At 41.2% G+C, this 24,012-nt stretch overlaps 1 pseudogene across 2 annotated transcripts; it reads right to left on the bottom strand.

Annotated features, from left to right (window-relative positions):
* Positions 1 to 21,922: 21,922 nt before the first annotated feature.
* On the bottom strand, positions 21,923 to 23,614 carry LOC148011622 (protein ENHANCED DISEASE RESISTANCE 2 pseudogene; annotated as a pseudogene). 2 transcript variants are annotated; one of them, XR_015689386.1, is made up of 2 exons: positions 23,380 to 23,614; positions 21,923 to 23,283 (listed from the first exon to the last, which is right to left on the bottom strand). The product of XR_015689386.1 is annotated as a protein ENHANCED DISEASE RESISTANCE 2 pseudogene, transcript variant X1 (transcript). The 2 variants fall into 2 exon arrangements; XR_015689387.1 differs by having other exon boundaries at positions 23,390 to 23,614.
* Positions 23,615 to 24,012: the final 398 nt, after the last annotated feature.

Raw genomic sequence — 24,012 nt, 5'->3', positions numbered from 1 at the left:
CTCCTGTAGTGCGAACTTTGTCTCCTAGGCCTAGGCCATGAGATTCTAGGATTACGAGATCACACAGATTGGCTTCAAGGTGACTGCGATTGTCATTTGGGTACCCATCTGAGATGCTGCTCAATGGATTTGGGAGTAGTTGGTGGTTGTGTGTAGTTGGTCATGGTGGGTTGTTAGGATAAGTCGCAACCCCTTCCTTAGGCTTGGCACTAAGTTGTTCTACCGATGGTGCTGCGATCTTAGATGGAGCCGCGATGCCCTCGTTGAAAGCCATCACTATCCAAACATTGCCTATGGCAAGGTGAATGCGCTATGAATTGTAATCAACATTGCAGTGTGCTTGTTTCTTGAATACACATCCTAGTAATGATTCCTTACTAGCGGCACCCGTGTTAAGCATCACGTAGAAGATCATTGGTAGGCTTTTAGTCTCGTTAGAGGCCACCACCTTGCACTTTCCCAGCAATGAATAAGACTATCCCCCAAATGGTCCAAGTTTTGCATTAATAGGTTGCAATTGGGGTTGATCAATGAGGGTCCAATGATCGTGCATAAGGATATTATAGTCAGCTCCCTCATCAATGAGTGTGTCAAAGGCATATGTTATGTGACTAGTTACCAATATGCATAGGTATGCAGGTGCCATTGCTTCCTCATCCTCTTCCTCGATCTTAGTAATGGTGGCTACTCTTACGTTTACAAGCAGGTTCAGCATTGGAGGCTCATGTAATGGGTGCATTGGAGGGTAGTACTTCTTGAGGCAATTGCCATTAAAGAAGACTATGCTCTCCCCCTCTATAGTTTCGAGCTCTACATTACTAGTTTGACTAATGTTGGGGACCTTGAAGGGTCCCAATCCCTTGAACTTCATATTTTGGTTATGGCCTTTCACCGAGTACAGAATCACTAGGTCTCCCTGCACGAAGTCACATTTTTAACATGCTTGTCAAACTAGCTTTTGTGTCTCGCCTTTTTATAGATCAACGCTTAAGTTGCTAGGAGTCTAGTTTCAAAGAGGCGTTCTAACTCCACCAGGAGTTCAATCCATGCTTCCTTGCCATCCCATCTGTTTTGTACTGCCACTCACAAGCTTGGAATGAAGAATTCGACTGGCAAGATTACTTCAACCCCATAAGTTAGCTTGAATGGTGTTTTCCCTAGAACCGTCTTGTAAGCTGTCCTATAGGCCCATAGTGTTGCCATGAGCTTATTGTCCCAATCACTACACAGAGGTGGAGACTACCTTAGTTATTTAGGACATTTACTAGGATCTTATTCATAGATTCTACCTAACTGTTAGCTTGAGGATAATATGGTGAGGATTTCCTATGGATGATCAAGGTGGTGGATAGCAAATGGGCAATCACTTCATTGATGAAGTGTGTGCCTTGATCACTAACTAGTTCGATGGGGCATCTAAATCGCTAGATCACTTGCTCCCAAAGAGACCTAGCCATGGTTCTAGCATCATTCTTCCTAGTGGTCCAAGCTTCAACCCATTTCATGAGATAGTCCGTTGCTACAATTATGTATTTCACATGTGAGTATTGTGCTGCAGGACTGATTAGCCTAATGAAGTTGATTCCCAATTTTTCAAATGGTTGTTTTGCTATCCATCTTGTCTATCTGGATGGGGACTTTGGTTCTTTGGCACTCGTCACAATGCTTCACAAACTAAGGTGCACCGCAAAATAGGGTGGGCCACCATAATTGAGATTGCCGCACCTTGCATGCCATAGTGTCTCTACTGAAGTGTCCACCAACAATTCCTCCATGCACTTCTGCAAGTACATCATACATATCGTACTCACACACACATCTTCGTAATAACCCATCTTGTCCTAGTCTATAGAGATGGCCAGCAAAATTGATCAGGCTGAACCTTGAGGATAAGGGGCTTTGGCCTAGCCTTCTCTATGGGTCTCTCAGGCAATCCATGCTCTAGGATTTGGACTATATATTCTGCCCAATATGATATTAGATCAACAATAAGTCTCTCTCACTCGTGGATACTCCAAAAAGGTGCGCATCTAGTAGGTCATCTACGATGCCCTAGTTATCAACTTCTCCTATGGGTATGCCCAATATGGTGTTAGATTGGCTCTCTCATTGAATACTTCAAAAAGGTGTGTATCTGGTAGGTCATGTACAATCTGGTTAGCAGCTTCTCCTATGGGTATGCAAGACATATGGTCTGCCATGTAGTGCTACTTACCCTTGCGTAAAACCATGGAGAAGTCAAACTCTAGTAGCAAAAGTAACCATCTAGCTATGCATCCTATAGCGTTGGTTTTGTTGACTAAATAAAGCAAAGATTGATGGTCAACGAAGAAGGTGAAAGGTGTAGCTAACAAATAATAACGAAACTTCTTCACAATGAACACCATAGCTAAACCTTCTCTCTCCATCGTGGAGTAGTTCATCTCTGTATTTGTGAGTCATCTCCTAGCAAAACTCACCAAATAATCGAGATTATGCTCACCAAGTTTGGCACAAAACACCTCCCATGGCAAACTTTGATGCATCAATGTGCACATGGAATGTTATATTCCAATCCAGGATTAGTGTGGTTGTAAGAGCCTTCTTGATTTCCTCGTAAGCGTGTTGGAATTCCTCGATCCACTCAAATACAATCAATAATTTGCAAAGGAGTCTAGTGATTAATGCTAGTTTAGAATGAATCACCGATAGTACCCTGTGTGTCCCAGGAAGCACGGAACTTCCTTATGCTTGTGGATGGTGGTAAATTGACAATTACTCTGACCTTGGAGAATTCGGTGGCAATGCCATTCTTAGACACCCTTACATGCCCTAGGATACATTTGTGTTTTACTTAGAACTGGTACTTCAGGGGGTTCAAGGAGAGATTATACAACCTACACCGCTCAAAGACTACGCGAAGCTTATCTATGTGCTCTTTCCAATTGGAGTGGACACATAGGTCATCAATGAATACCTCCAATTCTTGCCTAAGCATGTCTTTTAAGATGGTGCACATGAGACTGTGAAAGGTAGCCGATGTAGGACTTATCCCAAATGTCATGTCTTTCGTTAAGGTGCACCTGCACACCTAGTTGTAGCCTAAGAAGCCATCCAAAAAATTGTAGGATTCCTTCCCTGATACTCTTTCAAGCATGTGCTCCGTGTAGGGTAGTGGACAGTTGTCCCCCTTCATTGCAACATTGACATTTTTATAATTCACGCACTCGAATCTTCCCGTTCTTTTTCAAGACAATCACTATAGGTGACCCAGTCAGTGTGCTTCGTAGATGAATCCATGTGCTCAATCTTGTAGATGAATCCGGCCTTCAATAGCTTGTCTATCTCGTCCTTAACGGCATGTGCATGCTTCAAATTCATTGGGTGGGGTCATTGCTTAACTGGCATTACATTCAGAGTCATGGGGATGTTATGAGTCATGACCCTCCGATCTACCCCTTTTAGTCCAAGCAAACACATCTATGTACTCTTGTAGGAGAGTGATGAGATTAGTCTCCTCTTTTTCAGTCAAGTCCTCATCAGCTATGAATACGGGTCGAGGCTTTTGACCTTCCCTTGCTAAGTTGGATTCCTTGACCTTGGCGGGACTCTCTATTGGTTTGCTTTCCTATCCATGCCTCTTAGCTCCCAACAAGATCACCACTCTGTCCTCTCTTTTGAACTTCGTCAGCATCTTGATAGATCTTGGAGGTTTGCTCTTTGATGTCTGACCCCTTTGAGTACTTCCTCCTTTCCTTCCTCAACCATTTGTGCCTTAGGTGGATCAGTAGGTCCCCTTTGGTGCATTTGGTCCTAGGTAGTAGGGGTATCTCTGGATCACTTTCAAAGAGCTCACTTCCGATTCACGGTTAAACTCGCAACCCTTGCTAGAAGAAGGAGTTTCCCCTAGTGGTTGCAGATCTGAGTCTAAATCAATTCTAAGGAGTGGTGTGGTACTTGGTTAAACTAATCCAGCTTGCTCATAGTCCATTACATCTAGATAGTCCAACCAAGTACGGCTGCATTCCATCCTAATGACTCCTCTCTCAATGTTAGAGACACTAGCTTTCTGTGGTTTGGGAGTCTACTCGTATTTGTTTGATCACTCGGCCATCCATATCATACTCTATCGTATTGGCCTCTTCCTCACTTTCCTCATTCGTAGAGTAGCAATCTTCATAATCATCATCCAAATCATCGTATTTTGATTGCTTCTCATCTCTTAGGCTTCTGTTCTCAGTCTTTTTCTCGTCTATGATTAGTGTCCAATTGTATGATAGGCTCAAGTCATGCATTTTTGTCCATTTCCACTTCGTCTCATCAATCAGATTCTTGAGAGGTTTGAGATTGGCAGCAACTGTGTTGCTAGCTGGCTCTCTTGTCAAGTATTCAAGAATCCCCTAGAGTTCGAGTCTATTTGTTGGGATGTGGAAGGGGGTAGGTGTTAGTTGACTGCCATAGCTCTTGGCCATCATGTAGAGTGATATTAATAGCGGGGTCCTACTCTTCGGTAGCTAAGATGGCTTGACTTTGTGGGACTCATCGGCTATCTTGGCAGCCTACTTATAATCCTCCTCTTCATCTAAGAACAATAGATCGATGGTGGCTAGCACATGCATCTAATCTTGGCTCGTCCTTGAGGCAAGGGATATACTTTGTTAGTGGCCCATATGACGCACTAACTCGTGATTCTTCTTTTAAAATATCAAAGATGGAATCTAGGTTGACTGGCATGGTTTTCCAAGTATCCATCTCGACTCTCATGGCTTCCAATCTATTTCCCAAGAATATTAGACCGTTGCCCCAATCTTCTATCATTCGTGTGTTTCGCATCCAAGGTTAGCCTAGAAGGATGTCATAGTCCACTCCCTTCATGACTATGAAGTTCACTTAGAACTAGACTCCCGCTATCTTCAAGGGTTAATATTTCAACACTCCTAACATTTTGACATTCATTCCATTAGCCAATGTGACATTAAACCTAGTAATCTTTTACCCCAAGCCTACAAGACTGCATGGCTGACCACACTAACTCTTGCTCCTATATTTACAATTCCCTTCCTTGTAGCATCTTCTAATGCGTTGATGGGCAAGACCGTGTGCATTTTTGTGCCTTCCTAAAAAGCATATAAATGCAAAGACCTAGGCACTGAGTTCAAGGTTAAGCTTGGTATGTGTGTTATTACATCATGGTCAGGCAAGTTGGCAGCCCTAAGATCATCAGGTCATTCTACCTACTACTTCAACCCTTGCCATAGCATCGGGTTCTACCTAAGAAGCTCTCCCAAAGATAGGGTCACAGGGGCTGATATCAATGTCATGAGCATGTTGCCAACCACTTGCCTTTCGTTAGGTCTACATCCCTTTGCCAGTGACCTTGGCTGATCTGTTTGCATGTGGTGCCTAGGCTTTGTCCTTTGCAGTGCTACATGGGGTGTGGATGCATCTCTTGATCTTAATCACATAGGCGAGACTGGTGTGCTCACACTAGAGAGCTCATTAATCTCTTCTTCCATGATGGGTTCAACATCCTTGAGGTTCTCTTGGTCTCACCCACTCTTTGGCCTTATCCACTGCTTCCAATTGGCGCGTTGGGTTGAGATACTCCTTGATCTTGGCACTCCCCTTTTCTGTTGTCTTAGGAGCAGATGTTTTCGCTTCTATGTCCGTGACTTGCTTTCCCTTGGGCAATGTGGTGGCACTATCTGTCTTGAGTGGTACCTTCATTTCTACCCTCTTTCTCCTTCTCCTATGTCTCTTCTTCCCCATTGAAGCTGTGTCAAGATTGCTAGGCCATGGTAATGAGATATGGACATGCTTTGTTTGTGCTCAGGTCATGAAGTTTAATGGGATTGGCATGGTCTCACCATCGCTGTAAATAGCCCCAAAGGTAAGAATAGCACAATTGCTAAACTAGTGGAAGGTTTCCACCTAGGGCTCGGCATACAAGTGTGTGATCCCACACTCTAGACATCTCAGGTTGGTCTTGTCTCGATTGGCTTGCTCCCTTTTGGAGTAGTGAGATGAGATATGCCTTGGGTGTGATCACAAGTCCAGCCCACGATGGGTTCTTGGTTCTAAGCTCCTAGATCTCTACCTGTTTCCCTACTTAACGCCATCATCGGCACCGATATGAAATCCATCAAGATGGGATTCTCCTCTTTGTCATATGAGACATAAGGGTTCATGTATGCTTCATCCTTGTTCAGATCCTCTACGTAATGTATAGTAGCATCGCTTGATGGATGGGTCATGTTGAGTGCAGGTGATCTAGGGATCCCTGTAGGATTGATGTCCATCCTAGGGACGGCTGGCTTTGAGTCTTTGGGTGCTAGGAGAGCTAATGGAGTTCTCCTTCTGAAGTTCAATGGCCTATTCCTCCCTAGGTAGTACGGCTGATTGTACGATTGTGGGTATGGAAATCATCTTGGCAATCTACAATGCATTGCATTATGCCCAAACCTACCTCAATTAGCACATGGTCTTGACCTAGGATACATGCATTCGGTGGGGAGGTGGTTTCCTTTGCAATGTACGCATTACAGGTGAGGTTGTGTGGACCTTCTCATCATCTCTTGAAGCTCAGCCAATTCTAGCTTTATGTCCGCCAGCTCTTGGCTCTAGTCGATGCCCTTCCACTTGTCTTGTGTGTTTCAGCTAGATCTCTTGCTAGTGGTCATAGCTCTCTCTGAGGATCTAGCGGCAATGCCATCTCGGGCCATGGTTTTGGAGCTTCTCTACTTGAGCAGGTCATCCACGCATATGGCTTCTTCAAATACCCTAGCTAGCATGTCCCTTTGTAGGTTCAAATTGCTCACCAAGGCCTTGTAGAGCTCCTCGCTTCGGAATCTGTTTATAAACATAGTCGAGACCACTCGTTCGTTGGGTCATTTTGCCGTTGGGAGTGCATATGAGGAGTGAATTTTGGAGCGAGCTTTTTTTGGCAACCTCGAGTTTTATTCCACATAGTCCACTTGTTCCTCTTTTCCTTTTGGGAATATTCAAGCACCAATGGTGCTCCACCATTGCCACCACCACCACTAGCGCTAGCACTGCCACCACTACATCTTATTCTCCCTCTCCTCATTAGAACCACAACCAATTCTCCTCTCTCTCTCTCTCCTCGTATGTTGGGGACCACCAACCATTGACATCTTACTCCCCTCAATAACATTGCTACCACTAGCACTGCCACTACATCACCACATCTTACTCTCCTCCTCCTCATCAAAACCACAATCGAGTCTCCTCTCTCTCTCTCTCTCTCTCTCTCTCTCTCTCTCTCTCTCTCTCTCTCTCTCTCTCTCTCTCTAACAATGCATTAGTAGTTCTCTCTCCTTAACTTATTTACATCACTAAATTAAGTTGATGTGCTTATCTTTGATAATATTATCACGATGTTAATGGTTCAATTATGCATATATATGAGATATCTATTAAAATATACGGAATCTAGAGCATGGCTGATGCAGAAGCTATGGAGGTAGGAAGATAAAGAAGAAACTCATGAAGACATTGACCCTAACAAGGACAAACTGTCACACAAGTGAATTAGGTTCCAAGGTTGAGACATGGACTCATAAAGACAATCTTGTGTATTGACAATAACAAGACACTTTACTGGAAAGAAAAGAGTACCATCATTGCATTAGAAAAAGAGTGCAAGTACAATGCTTTATAGGAATTGAGTGGTGGTACTTTCTCCTTCTGTGCATATGGGATTCTGATCTTGAGCCCTCACTACTCCTTACAAAGAGACTGAAGTAGATGTGATTGCAAATATCTCAACACCCCTCCTCAATCATAACCAAAAGTACAAAGTGTATAGAGGCTTTAGTGAAAGCAACACTTGCAAAGTGTGGGCACACCATAAACATGGCAAAACTCCAGAAGCTGTTGTAAAAAAAGGCTAAGTGTGGGTACCACAAACATAGTGGACATCCAAAGGTTGTAGTAGGGGCCTCACAAAGTGTACAGAGGAGGCTATAATACATGGCCAACTGAGGAGTTTACAAGTTTATGTCTGAGGCATTAGGGCTAGGAAATACAAAGCTAAAAAAGTCTATCTAAATAGAAGGACTGATAAGGTTTGTCCTTCTCTTGGTGATCTTCTTCTTCCTTTAGTCTGTTTTCTTCTTCTTCTTTGATCGCAACTAGATAGGCCTTTTGGGACCTCTTTTTGGCATGGTAGAACTTCTCGGTGTGTCCTGTCCTTTTGCAGAAGTCACGGAAGAGCTAATCCTTCTTGCCTTTGTACCTGTTGCCAACATATAATGCATGTTCATATCTAGAGGTGCTTGGTTTTTCCTTAGTTTTTAGCTTCTTTTCCTCCTTTAACAGTGAGACTTGGATATCAACAAGTTCAGGGTTTGGCATGTTGATTAAAGTTTTTGATACATTATTATATTCAAGAGGCAAACTCTTAAGTAGAACACCGATGCAAAAATATTCTTCCATTTTAATGTTGATTCCTACAAGTTGGGTCAAAAGTCCGTCCATGTAATTTAGATGTGTGGCAAGTGATGTGTTGGACTTCATTTCAAGCTTGAAAAACTCAATCAAGAGACCATACTTTGATGATTTAGACTGTGCACCAAACAAGGTGTCAAGTCTCTTCCATGTATCCTGTGAAGTCTCACAATTGTCCACATGGTGGATATAGTTATCATCTAGCTCCAATTTGATAATGGCCTGAGCCTTATCATCGTTCTTTTGCCAAGTGACAGCAAGGTCCGCATCACAAGGCTTCTTTTTTTTCTGATGGTGATGGCCCAGAGGCCCTTCTTCATCAGGATGAGTTTGATGCGAGTCTGCCATGTATGAAACACGACTCCTTTGAAACAGGTAGTTGGAGAGTCTTTGTCCATGTTAGACTTGAAGGAACATCAGCAAATCAGCTTCAAAATTATCAAATTTAAGCAACATAAGAGTTGGTTGAGATGTGTCAAAAGACACAAGTGCTAAGAGCACTAAATGAGTATCAATGGACACTATGTTTCTTCCTTGAGTCTTCCAAATCTACAAAATCCTTCAAGTTCTTTCAGATCCAAATCTTTCTATTTATGATTTGATGATGGGACCTTCAGATCTGAGTCACAGTGGGTTATTCCAAGTGGCAGGAGAGAGAAAATGATGAGATTTTTTAGCTTGGTGAAGTTTGGCTATGAAGTCACGGTTAGGGTTTCTGGGGGCAGCTTGGTTTTTTTGACATTGTAGGAGCTATACTTGATCATTTTGAAAACTTTTTATATGAGGATGAAGCTTACTTCAAGGGCTATCAATGCCCTATGGTGGTCATCGATATCACGAGCTGTACTGACGGCGACAACTGTACGAACGACATCAAGCGCTTCTGGGCACAACGACCACGAATTTCTTTAATGCTGGGCTTTGGAGTGGCCAATGTCAAGGTGTCATGTGATAGATATCTTCTCCCTTAGAAAAGGCACAACCCTCTAGAAGGAAGCTTCCAAAGATATGAGCTCTATGATGAGATATGAAAGTCTCAAGTGCAGCAGGTCTTGTCTGGCTATGGCTGCCACAAGGTGACTGTGAGATTCAAGTGAGAAATGAGGATTATGCACTCAACCTGAGCTAGACTGAGATGAAGAGAAGCTGAGAGGAGTGAAAGGGAATCTAGGCCATGCTCAGCTGAGCTTTGATACCATGTTAAAATATGCGGGATCTAGAGCATGGTAGATGCGGAAGCTATGTAGGTTGAAAGATAAAGAAGAAACTCATGAAGACATTGACCCTCACAAGGACAAATTGTCACACGTGAATTAGGTTTCAAGATTGAGACTTGGACTCATATACACAATCTCGAGTATTGACAGTGACAAGACACTTTACTGGAAAGAAAAGAGTACTATCATTGCATTAGAAAAAGAGTGCAAGTACAATGCTTTATAGGAATTGAGTGGTGGTACTTTCTCCTTCTATGCATATGGGATTCTGGTCCTGAGCCCTCATTGCTCCTTACAAAGGGACTGAAGTAGATGTGATTGCAAACATCTCAACATTATCACACTATATATACATGCACATCTTCTCTCTCTCCCTTCTTTACATGTATTTTATAATTACATCTTGATGTGTTAGTACTTTAATTATGCACACATAAGCAAACTACTAACACACCCACTTATACTTCCATATTGCTCTCTCTCTTCCTCATTTGATTAGACTTACATATGGATTGAAGTTATGCATTCATTTACAATAAACCCTTGCAAGCAATTGCTTCACAATCTCCATAAAATATAGCTCCATATTGCTTCATTACTTGTAGTTGTTATTCTTTTCAAGAATTCTTCATTTTAAACTCTAGACTTTAACAATCAATATTTTAATATACTGATATATTTCACATTATATTTCATGAACTTACTATAAAAACTACAAAAAAATACTAAATCCACAAATGCATTTGTAAGTTAGTGAACTACTATGCGCAAAGTAAATGAACATATTTATTGCAAACATTAAACATCAATCCAAATGTCAATTGCTAAAGGGTGAAATGGATGTTCTCTAACAAACTCCTAGACTCCCCCCTGAAAACGTGCTAGCTCAATCAAACATGGAAGCATATATTCTAAGACAATACTATTGAAAGGATTTACCTTAGTCAAGTACAGAAGCATGTGTTTGATGAGGATGGTATCCATGGGATTTTCTTGAAATATAAATGGATATGTAAAGGAGTTAGGTGGGTTACAATGTATCTTCTTAATGCCATCATCCACAAATAGTATCATTGTAGGTCTAAAGTGTGGCTAATCAATATCATCAAAACATTTTAGAAATTGTGGCTTCACCTTGACTCCTTACCGAAGAATGAGTTACAAAAAGAAATGCACTCGAGGTATCACTTTCCTATGATCAACCATATTCTCTTTAGAAGAAGACATAAAACTATGACATGTTTTAAAGAATGCATGTGGAATTACTTACCAAAATCTCGATCCTCGTGTCTCTTGCACATTTTTTCCTTCGAGTATGTTTGGTATAATGCCTTCATGTTGGAGGGGAATTCACCTTTAGGTAGTCGAGGAGGATAGAACATCTCTAGTACACCTCCTCATTCCGGTGCTGCTCAATCTGGTGATCCTTATATATGAGCTACTCCTCCTTCAAATGCGCCTAATCTGTGCATTTTCTTGGCAAAGTTTGCAATATCTCCTCCAATTACCCACACATAAAGCTATCATTCATAGTTCTATTACATATAGAGAACACATCAACAAGATACCATTGCAATTATGCTTCTATAGAAGGATACCAACTTATGTTTGTAGAGACATACTGCTAACTTCATGACTTTTGAGACTCAATATCATCATCTGGTTTGAAATTCTCTTTATCTCATATGTGAAGGAGAAGAACAAATCTTTGTCCACTTGAATGTTGTAGTAGTTTCGTCATTAAAAGAGAGAGAGAGAGAGAGAGAGAGAGAGAGAGAGAGATTATGTGACTTTATCATCATCTCTCTAGGGGGACGTGACTTTTTTTTTGCCGAATAGGGGTTGCCAACAACCCTTTTTTGGTGTGAGAGAGAGAGAGAGAGAGAGAGAGAGAGAGAGAGAGAGAGAGAGAGAGCTTTGAATCACAACTCCCCTCCATCATCTATCTAAGGGGAGGTAAAAAAATTTGTTGCCAGACAGGGGTTGGCGGTAACCCCTTCTCAACGAAAAAATTCACAAGTTGCCCCTATCTCTCTGAGGGGACTTATGGAAATTTTTTTGGTTGGGAAGGGGTTGTTGATAGCTCTATGTTTAGTGAAATTTTTTTTAAGAGAGGACTTGCGAAAAAAAAAATCGCTAAGAAGGGATTGCTGGCAACCCCCTGTTTGGCAAAAAAAAAAATCACGTCCCCTCAAAGAAATAATGGAGGAGACTAGTGAAAAAAAAAGTCATCTCAAGAAGGGATTGCAAGCAACCCTCTTCTCGATGAGTTGCTAGCAACCCCTTTTTCGACCAAAAAAAAAAGTCAAAGCAAGTCTCTCTCTCTCTCTCTCTCTCTCTCTCTCTCTCTCTCTCTCTCTCTCTCTCTCTCTCTCTCTCTCTCTCTCTCTCTCTCTCTCTCTCTCTCTCTCTCTCTCTCATTTATCTCGCTTTCTCCTTCTCTCATTCATCTCTATCTCTCTCCCCCTCTCTTTATATTTCCATTTAGTAATTAAGTAAAAAATAATTAATTATTAAGTTATAAACTAAGTAATAAATTAAGTAGTACATGTGTGTATGTGTTTATGCATGGCCCTCATCTTCATTTCTCACTATGTGTATCTCTTGCAACTCTCTCTCTCTCTCTCTCTCTCTCTCTCTCTCTCTCTCTCTCTCTCTAGAGTCATCAGGACTTAATAGAGTCAATAGAGAAAGAAAGAATATTTATTTATTTATTTATTTATTTATTTAAGAGAGAGAAGAGGAGAGAAAAGTTTTAAAATAATGTTTGATGAGAGAGAAGAGATAAAAAATAATTCCTAGCTAAGAAAATCTATATATATATATATAATGTTTTAATATGAGACATAGTAGATCGAAACTTTTTGAATGAACTTTATTGAAATGTTTGAACCTTATAAATAAAAAATTGTCCTCTCTTTTGGGATATTTTTTAATCCTAACATAGAAAACAAATAATTAGCATTACATATAATGGCTATTGTCTTTTGCATTGTGTATTTGGAAAAATAAAGACCTTATCAAAGATTTAAAAAAGTTTTACACTATTAAAATTGTACTCAAAATGTGACTTTTTCATCTAATTGTACTTAGACAAAAATACTTTTAAATAGAAAAAGTTGATCTCAAGTAGAGAGAGAGAGAGAGAGAGAGAGAGAATGTGTATGTGTGTATTTTGATAAAGGTCCAAAGTTATTAATGTAAGAGAAGCCCAAAGGTAGTATTGTAGTATTATAGAAGAGAGTTGCTATAATTGTTTTAAGCTAGAGAGAGAGAGAGAGAGAGAGAGAGAGTGTGTGTGTGTGTGTGTGTGTGTGTGTATTAGAGTGAGAGTGAGTGAGTGAGTGTGCATGTGTATGTGTGTTGATAAAGATCCAAAACTATTAATGTGTAGGAAATGCCCAAATGTAGTATCGTAAGAGAAAGTTAAAAGAATTTTTAAAACCACACACATATACATATACATACACACACACACACACACACACAAAATGTGTGTGTGTGTGTGTGTGTGTGTGTGTGTGTGTGTGTGTGTGTGAGATAAAGGTCCAAAGCTATTAATATAGGAGAGATCCAAAGGTAGTATTATGGTATTATAGAAAAGAGTTGCTAGAATTTTTTAAAGCTACAAGGAGAGAGAGAGAGAGAGAGAGAGAGAGAGATTGTGTGTGTGTTTTGATAAAAATTCAAAGCTATTAATATGTAAGAAATGCCCAAAAATAATATTGTAGTATTGAGAGAGAGAGAGAGAGAGAGAGAGAGAGAGAGAGAGAGAGTGTGTGTGTGTGTGTGTGTGTGTGTGTGTGTGTGTGTGTGTGTGTGTGTGTGTCTAAAGATCCAAGGCTATTAATGTAGGAGAGGGTCTAAGGTAATATTATAAGAGAGTGTGCTAGAAATTTTTGTGCAGCTACCGCAGCTCCAGCTTCTTCTGAAGGTACTCCAGGTTGTGGAGTCATTCAAAAAGCTGCTAACAGCGCCTCCTTCTTTTGGCTTCAAAAATTTCTAACAATGTCTCCTATAATACTACAATACTACTTTTGGGCCTCTATTACATTAATTTGAAAAAGGTACATCTCTATTCAAACTACTTTTCACTTTTTTTCTCTCTCTTATCAATTATTTTTAAAAAGACATATTTCTTGTCTCTCATTAATAATTGTTTTTATCTCTCTCCTTCTTCCTCTCTCTCTCTTAACATCCAAAAGTCATTTTTATCTCTTTCTCTTCCCTCTCTTCTCCATTGAGTCCTAATACCCTTCTAATTGAAATTTCTTACATTCAAAGTATCTAAAATGTATTTTGATTTTAAAGACTAGGCAAACCATTGATGAATTACTTAGTCAAGGTGGATTAGAGTTTGTATGAGCAATAATCTTCAAAGCTATATCTTTAGTTCTGTAATATCAAACCTACCTTGATTTGTCTCTCTATGTGTATGTGCATGTGCATGCATGTACACACGTGTGTCTCATTAAGAACTTGTTTTTATATCTCTTTCTTATTCAAATACTTTGATTTGTCTCTCTACGTGTATGTGTACGTACATGCATGCATACACATGTGTGTGTCTCATTAAGAACTTGTTTCTATATATCTCTCTTATTCAAAAACTATTATCACCAAGAGTCTCTCTTTCTCTTCATCTCTCAATAACACACATACACACACATATTTATGTGTGTATATTGGAAGTCCTAATATGCATACACATATGTACACACATATGCTTAGTTCAAAGAAGTATAACTATATTTTATAGCCTGTGAATATTAATATTACAACAATATGATGTCAAGTTAGCAAAGATATGCACAATGAGATCTCTCTCTCTCTCTCTCTCTCTCTCTCTCTCTCTCTCTCTCTCTCTCTCTCTCTCTCTCTCATTCATTAAGCATATTGATTGAGCATCAAATTTATACTTATTTTCACCAATCAATGTCTCTTCTTGCCACCATAATAAATAATCCACAAATGTGTAAGCTTTAATAATAAGTTTTTATTTTCACCAATCAATATCTCTTCTTGCCACCATAATAAATAATCCACAAATGTAGCTTTAATAATAGGTTTTTATTTTTTAACCAATGTTTAATGAGGTTGCTAGAGCCATGTATAAAGAAAAATGTTTAGTGAGTATTTGGAATGGATGCAAATATAGACATATAACATACACAAATCCATGCTTACGGAAGAGAACTTACATCTCATATTTGAAAAGAGAAAAAAAAATTCAATGTCGCCCATAAGTGTAACTAGCAAAGCAAAGATTGCTAATTCCTAGAGCAAATGCATTTTATTTTGTTGAGAAAATATAAATATACCTCGCTTGGTTAGCTATGATTAAATTTATGATAATCTTTTACTATCATTGTCTATTAGTTTATGGAACAATAGTACACTTGCCAAAGATCAATGTAATATAAATCTAGATCTCAATTGCTTGTAAAAATTATTTTGTATTATAAATGTGTGTGTGTGTGTGTGTGTGTGTGTACTATTTACAAGTAAAGAGCAAACTATTTATTGTGACACATGTTATAATCCAATGTAAAATAAGTTCTATCTAACCTAAAGTACTCGCATAAATACTTTTGTATTGCAAATGTGTGTGTGTGTGTGTGTGTGTGTGTGTGTGTGTGAGAGAGAGAGAGAGAGAGAGAGAGAGAGAGAGAGAGAGAGAGAGAGAGAGAGCTCTATATATCAGTAAGGGAGAACTGTTCGTTGCAACACATGTCACAATCCAATGTAATACAAGTTCTATCAATTTAGAGTGCTTGTACAAATGTTTCCATATTGCAAACATGAGAGAGAGAAGAGAGAGAGAGAGAGAGAGAGAAAAAAAAACTATTTATTGAAACACCTTTCATAATACAATATGATATAGATTTCATCAATCCAGATTGCTAGCACAAATTATTTTTGAGTTGCAAAAGAGAGAGAGAGAGAGAGAGAGAGAGAGAGAGACTAAGAATGTGTGTTGTGTGAAAGGAGAGGGAGAGAGAGAATGAGCTACTTACATGCAAAGAGAGAGGGTGTGTGTGAGAGAGAAAGAGAGTGAGAGAGTGAAGGTGGTGGTAAAGGTAATGATGGCAGTGGTGGTAGGAGAGCTAGTAGTGACAGTCGTCGGTGGCGGTGGCGGCAACGGTGGTGATGGTGGTGGTGGTGGTGGTGGTGGTGGTGGTGGTGGAAGTGGAGATGGGTATATCTGAGGCTGGAATAAGTGAACTATGTGGAATAAGAATAGAGGGGTTACCAAAAAAAACTCACTCAAAAGCTCACTCAAAAAACTTGCTTCTTTCCCTTCCCGTACCGTTGGGATTGTATTAAAGAGACTCCCCACGTGCATGATGTAGTCTCGCGGATATCCTTTTGGCTGACATTCATCAACCTAATGATGAGGTTGTGAGTATTCCACTTCTTCAGAGAATCTCTTGATGAAGAGACTCTTGAGGTTATTAAAATCATTCCGTTTGGCATTATCTAGGCTAGTAAACCACGTTTGTCCTTTGTCTCCTAGATAAAGTCCGAAAGCTTGTGCTCATTGAGCAAGGTCTGTGAGGCCGTTCATCTCGTATACTTGCTTGAACTACTCCACAAAGCTATATGAGCCATTGCCAAGCTGATACTTATCGAGTTGCTTAGCAACCGTAGGTATTTTGGTTTGGCTCTTAGAGTTTGGCATGATTCCTAGTCCTGCTAGCAACGTAGTTGCTAAGGCTACTCCAATCTGCTTCATAGTAGCTATATTGTCTAAGACTCGCTTCGTGAGAACCTCATTCAGTGTAGGATCAACCTCTAATGCTCTCTCCCTCTCAGAATTTGGTCCTACCCTAGTCCTATTGGCAAGAGCTAAAACGCACCGAACCTTGCGCATTTCTATGTCTTGTCTCAGCTTCTGAGCTCGCTACTCTTGGTTGTAGGCAGCTATGCCTTGCAGCGCTTTCCTTGCCAATCTTCTCTCCTCAAGATCGGCTATGATGTCCTCAACTGGTCTACCATGGTGCACCATTCTGGTTTGCAGGTCGTATTGGTTTATCATTTGTTGAATGTTGACTAGGAATTCTCCCAAGTCGAGCTTGTTATCTATAGGATTGGTGGTGGTTCCCAACATGTTGATGGTTTCCTGGGCAACTAGTGTGTCGATCAGATTGATCAAATCGAGCAAAATTGTGTCCCTAATCGTGTCAGTTCTCTCTCCCTTCTGCATTGCTTTGACAATTCACAGTTGCTTGCTTCAGGTCCTAGTTCTCGGGTCGTACCTAGCTTCTCAGGGTTTGCTCCTATTGGTGGATTCGTTCCTTGCTTTAGACCCCGTTAGTGTGTTCCTTGTCATACAAATCAACTTGCAATGTTACATGAATTGGACACACAAGTGATAGACTAGACTTAGATCAGGCTTTCTCTTCTTCCTTGTGCACTGTAAGTGGTTATGTAATGAAGTGTGTGAATTTAGTCACAATCAATGCAGATCACACTCCCTTTGATTGATTTCAACTAATGCTAGCTCTCTCATACAAGTGGTGGCTACACGCAGTGGTCCACTCTAGGCCTCTACTACACAATTAATGCATGGTCTAAGGGGTAGCAAGTTCAGGTTGTCTTTCCAAACCTCTATGGGGTATGATCAATGACTGCAGTTGCTCCTAGATTGTTGGGTCTCAACTCTCGAGTCAATTGGCTCTATTGTCCTGTTTCACTCACTTGGGGATCTATCGAGATGTCCTCCTACAACTAGGACCTAGCCCCTATAGGGTCCAGGAAAGTTAGAATTTGTCAGAAATTGGTGTTCAATTTTCCCATCCGATTTGTAGGTTCTTGGTTCGATTCCTAGAATTGGACGTCTGATTCTGGGTTGTCCGAGTCTGATTTTTCTGAATCAGACAGTCAAGCTATCTGATTTTTGGGTTGTTTGATTTTGGACTCTGGTCAAAGTTTTGTCCAATCGGATGATCCGATTGTGTCCGATTATGAAAATCGCACGACATTGGGACAATCGGATGGTTCAATCTTGGGAATCAAATAATGCGAACACGGCGGTAAAAATGGGTGTAGAGCTGACAAAAATCCATCTCAGTGCCCACAATGCCTCGTCCTAGTCCCTGGGGATCCCGACAATCAAACAATGAGGAGTTAATAATCCAACTGACTCACCTATAGCCCGCAAATGCATCCAATAGCACGAATTGAAGCTCTCCTTACTTGACTAATGCCTTGCAACAAACATGTCCAGCTCTCTCTCTCTCTCAACTCTAAATGCACAAATGAGCTCTCCTTTGCTCCCTTTGCCCCTTATTATTTAGTCTTCCACTCCCCTTCTTCTCTCTCTCCTCTCTTAATGCATTGAAGCCCCTTTTTCTCCCCATTTTTCCCTGTTTACAGTAGTAACCCTATTGTTTGTTTCTCAGTATTTCCTAATTTTTTCCTTAGCAAAATGCATCCAAGCCACAAACAAACACCTAAACAAATCCAACCTAATTGCCTAAACCTCAAAAACCCAAAAACTTACTTGCAAAAGAGATTGAATGCCCTCTTACTCGCTACCTACCTATCTCAAGCACCAGTTCGGGGCAAACCCTACTCCAATGCTTGAGGGCTCATTTGCCTAAAGTGATGGCCTTGATCTAGCCTACTCGTCTGCCCTTGTAATCCAACAGAAAGATCTCCTCGATGCTTCTCAAGATGACACTCACTCCTCTAACCCCCACCTCCTCCATTTCCACCTCTGCCTCCCTCCATCCCCACACAAAACACAATGGAAAAGTCCTATACAAGAGAGACACAGAGAGAGAGAGAGAGAGAGAGAGAGAGAGAGAGAGAGAGAGAGAGAGAGAGAGAGAGAGTGTGTGTGTGTGTGTGTGTGTGAAACTAGCAGGAAAGATCATGTTTGGCTCTATCAAGGTCCAACAATAGCCATTGCAAAAAGAGGAGAATAGAGAGAAAAGAGAAGATGCCATGGCTGCTCTCTCTCTCTCTCTCTCTCTCTCTCTCTCTCTCTCTCTCTCTCATCGGGCAGGGTAGGAGGAGAGCTTTGGGGAGAAGAAGAGTTCCCCCTATGTTGCCAATACTCCTCACCGATGCTTCTCTCTACCATCTCACACGGGGTGAGACCTTCATCAGCACACTTCCACCTACATGCTTCCATGTTATCCTCTACCACTGATACAATAGCCTGTAAGCTACAACAAAGTTAAATCACACTTAGTTTCAACCCAAAGAAAGCCTAATTGGCAATAATGAGTAGTACATGAGCAATACTTGGAACAGATAAACCAAATTATTAAGCATGTTTTGAATAATGTGTGTGAGCACATGGTTCTATGGGACCATGCAAGCTATGGTTTGCCCGTATTAGGGGTCTGCCACAAATGCTTTGCAGCCAAGCTCCTACATGCACTAATTGAACGTCTTTGAGGGGGGTGGTGGCCTATGAGACGTCATGGAGGGCTCAGAGAACAATTTCCCCAACTATAGTTGGATGCACTTGTTAGTGGTGTCCATGCTACTAGGCACCATCTTGTTCGGGGGGCTTATGGTTGCTTTTTGGTACTCGAGCTAGGTCAACAAACCCTATGCCTCTAGCTATGCACCAGTGGTGAGCAAGTCAAGCCATATGAGGAAGAGATTGGGTTTGGGTATCCAAAAGGTTCTCCATGGGAGGGTAGAGCAATAGGTCAAATCAAAGAATGCTACATGCACTACCCAACCATGAAGTTTCAAAAGAATGTCAAATAAAGAATAGGCACAAAGAGAGAGAGAGAGAGAGAGAGAGAGAGAGAGAGAGAGAGAGAGAGAAAATTTCAACAAGGGCAAAAGGGCAATAACAATGGCCACATTTTTCTAACCTTTGGAGCACTTTAGCATTATTATTTGTACCAAGTGTGAGTACCTTAAAGAAGGATAATAGGGCAATAGGGATGAAAGTGGTATCACGTTCAAAGAAGACCCAAGGTTGACACGCTACAAAATGCTCATGTCCGAGAGTCACCCACATCATGATTTTTAAGTTGTACCGAAAGGTTCCACTATGAACACAACACCAATTGAGAGCTTTGGTCCAAGATGTTTTCTTATGCACAACACTCACATGAGCTGAGGGGCAGCGAAGTGCAAATCATAACTGAATGCTGATGAGAGGTCCACATCAATTATAAGGTTTCCAATTGATGGTGTAGAAGCCTCGTTTGGGGCACATGGTTTATGGTTTCTTGCATTGGGAGCCCTCACATTTTTTAATTGCTTGGACCAATGCAACTCACAAGGTACAATCATTCAAATTGACTAGATGCCTTGTACTTGATCATTGTCATGGTGGATTCTTATGATGGCTATCAATAGTTGCCTACAAATGTGGAGAGAGAAGGCAATGATTAAATGTTCAAAGACTAGCTATGAAGATTTAGAACATTGGGACAAATCTTGAAGGTTTGTTCATGGTCATGGATTCAGGCAAGCATCTTAAGATTAACTTTGTTCTAAATGTGATCCACTACTTGAATCCAACAAGTTCAAGTTCCAACCACTGTGTTACTATCTTGGTTTGGGGATTTGCCATGACAACATTACACACAAAAGAGATATAAAGCTCGGTTTAAGGGCTGCTACTAAGTCAATTAAAATGCCCAAGAACGCCAACATATCAATTCTCTATTTTAGATGAGAAAAGAGAAAGTATGTATTGAATAATACCGAGTAGATACAAAATTAGGCATTTGCCAAGGCTTTGTGGAGAGTGTCAAGCTCCTCTGGGCCAAATGCCCCAATTTAAAAGAAAGTCCCCAATACCCAAAGACTTTTGGTACAATCTCAGACCAAGAAACTGCTATATCTTCCCAATAAAACAAGCCAGATTCCTAGCCTCCCATAGTGAGAGGAAAGCGAATAACCTGAAGGAGTGGAAGATTTGATATTGCTTTTAAACCCAAAGCAACCAAATATCCAAAGTTTACGTAGATACTGTTCCCCACCAGAGACTTTTAGATGCTGTGAGACTTGCATCCATGCATTCTGGGCTGTACAGCCGTCCCAAAAAATGTGTCAAGGACTCTTCAGTACCACACAGGCAACAGCCACAAGTGATCCCACTGCACTTTAGCCGACTTCCAGATAGAATAGCAACAGCGATAACCCTCCACAGGCCAACTCCACTCTTATCATTTTGTCAGGAGGATTAGACATGATACCGTTACACACAAAACAAAGATACATGCGTTAAGGGGCCAGTAGTGTTCAAATAAAACGTCCCATTTCACCAGGCATCCCGATTCTTTATTGTCAAGCTTCAGCTTGAAGGTAAAGACCTAGGGGCAGAAATAACTTGACAAATTTGACTAAATACGCATGCTATTTTAATTACTCCCCAAAACACCTTTATGTGTTGCTAAGAAAATCCCCTGAGATGCACTGGCTAAAAGTAAATACATGAATTTAGATGAATAACAGATCCTTCCTGTCATAGCATGGATCATGCTTGTTTGAATTTAGAACATGACGACAAACTGGGGCCATCATCAAGCTCTCTGAAGCTTATGGACATACCACCTCACCCTAGAACCATTCTGTCCACACTCTGGGTACACATAGGAACCATTGCCATGTCCTACATTGGCCCAGCAATTGACTCAAAAGTTGAGCGTGTCCTTATCTCTTTCAGCCTTATTTCAAGGTGACTGAGAATAAAAAACGAAGTTCAACCAACATCTACTTGCATGACTTGGCAGATAGCGCAGAACGCCTTACTATTGAAGCTTAATTGCAAGTTGCAGAACCATTTTGTGAAGTACCAGCACAAGGCTTCTAGAAATATGGAACTCCCATGCATGGAATTTAATGATGTCTTTTGCTAATTTTCTGAAAACACCAAATCTTCATATGGGATTCAAAAAAGCATTAGCATTTAGTGCATGCCAAATTTAACATGGCATGTCTATAAAGCTCTCCAACCAAATTTCTTCACGTTCAAAAGCACAGTTTTGATATGTGTCTTTCAGAGTGCGCAACAGTACTTACATGCTGCAACATCCTACTACATGAATGCTAAGCATGTACACATGGAACTTTGTACTTTGCACCTGGTACTTCAGCACTCACAGCAAAAAGCACAAACAGATACAAACAATGTTCCATAACTAGTTGTGCATTTCTAACACTTAACTCCTAGACTCATTTAACAGTAGATAATAGTTACATGTCAGTTGATAATGGCTGCACGTCTACTCTTTTACTTTGAAAGCATAAGGAAGGTACACTGAAAAACCATATCAAAGTAAGGCACTCACTTATTACACGAGGCAATAAAAGATACACATGGTGGATGATTTGATATGGCCAAGCATCTCCACAGGCATTAATCAAGTTGGCTTTTCAGGGCATGCCAGGGCAAGTATATCTCGCAAAATTGCATCCCAACATACCCTCCTCAAGGCATGACAACTACTCTTAGCATGTATCCTTAGAGCAATACAGTAGCTCGAGTATGTGGTTAGACGGAAAGACCAGATTAGTCTTCATCTTCTTTTGACTTGCCATGTTCAGCATCAACCTTTGCAGGCTTTGCTCCATAGCCAAGAAGAGAAATACTCCTACTAAATTTCCGCCATGTTGATTCATTGCTTGGGGTTTGATGCAGAATGGGAGCATTATGTTGGCTCTCTGTGAAGACTGCTGATGACATCTCAATTTGAGCAATCCTAACAGCTCCAAGAATCCTTTCAGGAAGCTCCTGCTCATCCTGAGCTTCAATCAAAAAAGCCATATCCACAGTTACAGAGTTCACATAACCTAACGCAAGGTGCAGGATGGCACTTGCAAGTGCTGAAGATCCTATATCCACATCAATTTCCAGGTAGTTGGATCCCTTCATGAAATTACATGTGAGGGCCTTTCCAAGCAAGCAAGCAGCATGGTTTCCGACTGTTGCCCGCACTATCCAAGGTCCCTTCACAATTCTGTTAATAAGCTTAAATCTGCTATTTCTAAATGCATCATCTTCATGGATGAAACGATAGAGCAGGGAACCTTGAGGGATCAACTCTTCTGTAACAAAGTAAAAGACTGCACTGTGTTGATCTCTTCCAGGAACTTGCAAGTTCACTGCAAACACAAAAGCTTTCAAGCAATCTCCATCTGTTTGAGACTGTCGAACAGTTTGCATGACTCGGTTGTCAGGTCGCGACAGGACATGATCAAGCTTTTCATGAGACTTAAGCCAGTCTACACCGAGAGGCTTAAAAAGACACTCACCAGCGGAGACTTTGTGCTTCTTAGTGAAGTAGTTAGCGCCGCGAACCTGAAAGAAATCTCCCGGAGGAGAAGACCAGCCATTGGAACCTGTTTCAAGAGGAACTTGGATGAGAGAACCTCCTTCTCTGACCTTTTCCTTCCAGCCAGAACGAAACTCCATTGCCGAATCTGCAGGACGAAGGATCGACAGCTCCAGATATATGTCCTAAAACAAGGTTCCCTACTACCTCTGGTTCGATAAACAAAGACAGACGGAAGAATGTAGGGTTATCGGGTTATCTCTAAGAAAGGAAGCACCAGAAACAGACGATCTTCTTTCCGTGGAAGATGATAACGCAAGCACCACAGGATGGCCTGACAGAGGGCACAAACTGTTGTTCTGCCGTGGGAAGGGCGGCTGTGTTAGCGCAAATTGGAACAATAACAATCGGAAGGCAAAGCAAACAAGGTGAGAAGGATTTGCACATGGATGGACCTTGCATTACTTAGAGAGAGAGAGAGAGAGAGCCTGTGCTGTGTCTTCTGTGTCATGGTCATTGGTCAGAATAGCTCCCTCCAACGGACAAACAAGCAGCTTCAACCAAGGCCAAGAAAAGGAAGAAGCAGCGAAATGAAGTCGGGACTCGGAGTTGGTGGTCCGTGGATGAAACGTGTCCTGCATAAGTCCCTTGGGCATAGCATAGTACATACGAGTCACGACTTCGAAGTTCGCTTACACCACAGCCTGCCGCCTAGTTGCTCCTTTCGGTCTCGCTTCACGCCCCGGGTCCCACCACAAAGGATTTCTGATGATATGTTTTCGTCCCCCCCGCCCCCCCTTGAATATCGCATGGGGTGACGATTGCAATGGTATTGAATATTCACCCTGGGGCCTGGATATGAGGTGTCGATGGCAATCTTTGACATCTCTCACATATTCCAAAGAAAAAGAGCTACATAGCCGTTCCTTTTCCCCTTCAACCATACTAAGGCCCGGTTCAAACAATGGCAGATGGATGCTTGTGTGGATTACGCTTTCTTTGTATTGTGTGTGAATATATTTAACAGCTGGCCATAGAATTCACAAGTTCTTGTTTGGATTGTTGGTTTACGTGGCAACGTAAAACCC

Source organism: Lygodium microphyllum, chromosome 28 (assembly GCF_053477565.2).
Source record: "Lygodium microphyllum isolate KBCC chromosome 28, Lygodium_microphyllum_v1.1.10, whole genome shotgun sequence".
NCBI classification, from domain to species: domain Eukaryota; kingdom Viridiplantae; phylum Streptophyta; class Polypodiopsida; order Schizaeales; family Lygodiaceae; genus Lygodium; species Lygodium microphyllum.
This window is presented reverse-complemented; position numbering and strand designations above follow the sequence as displayed.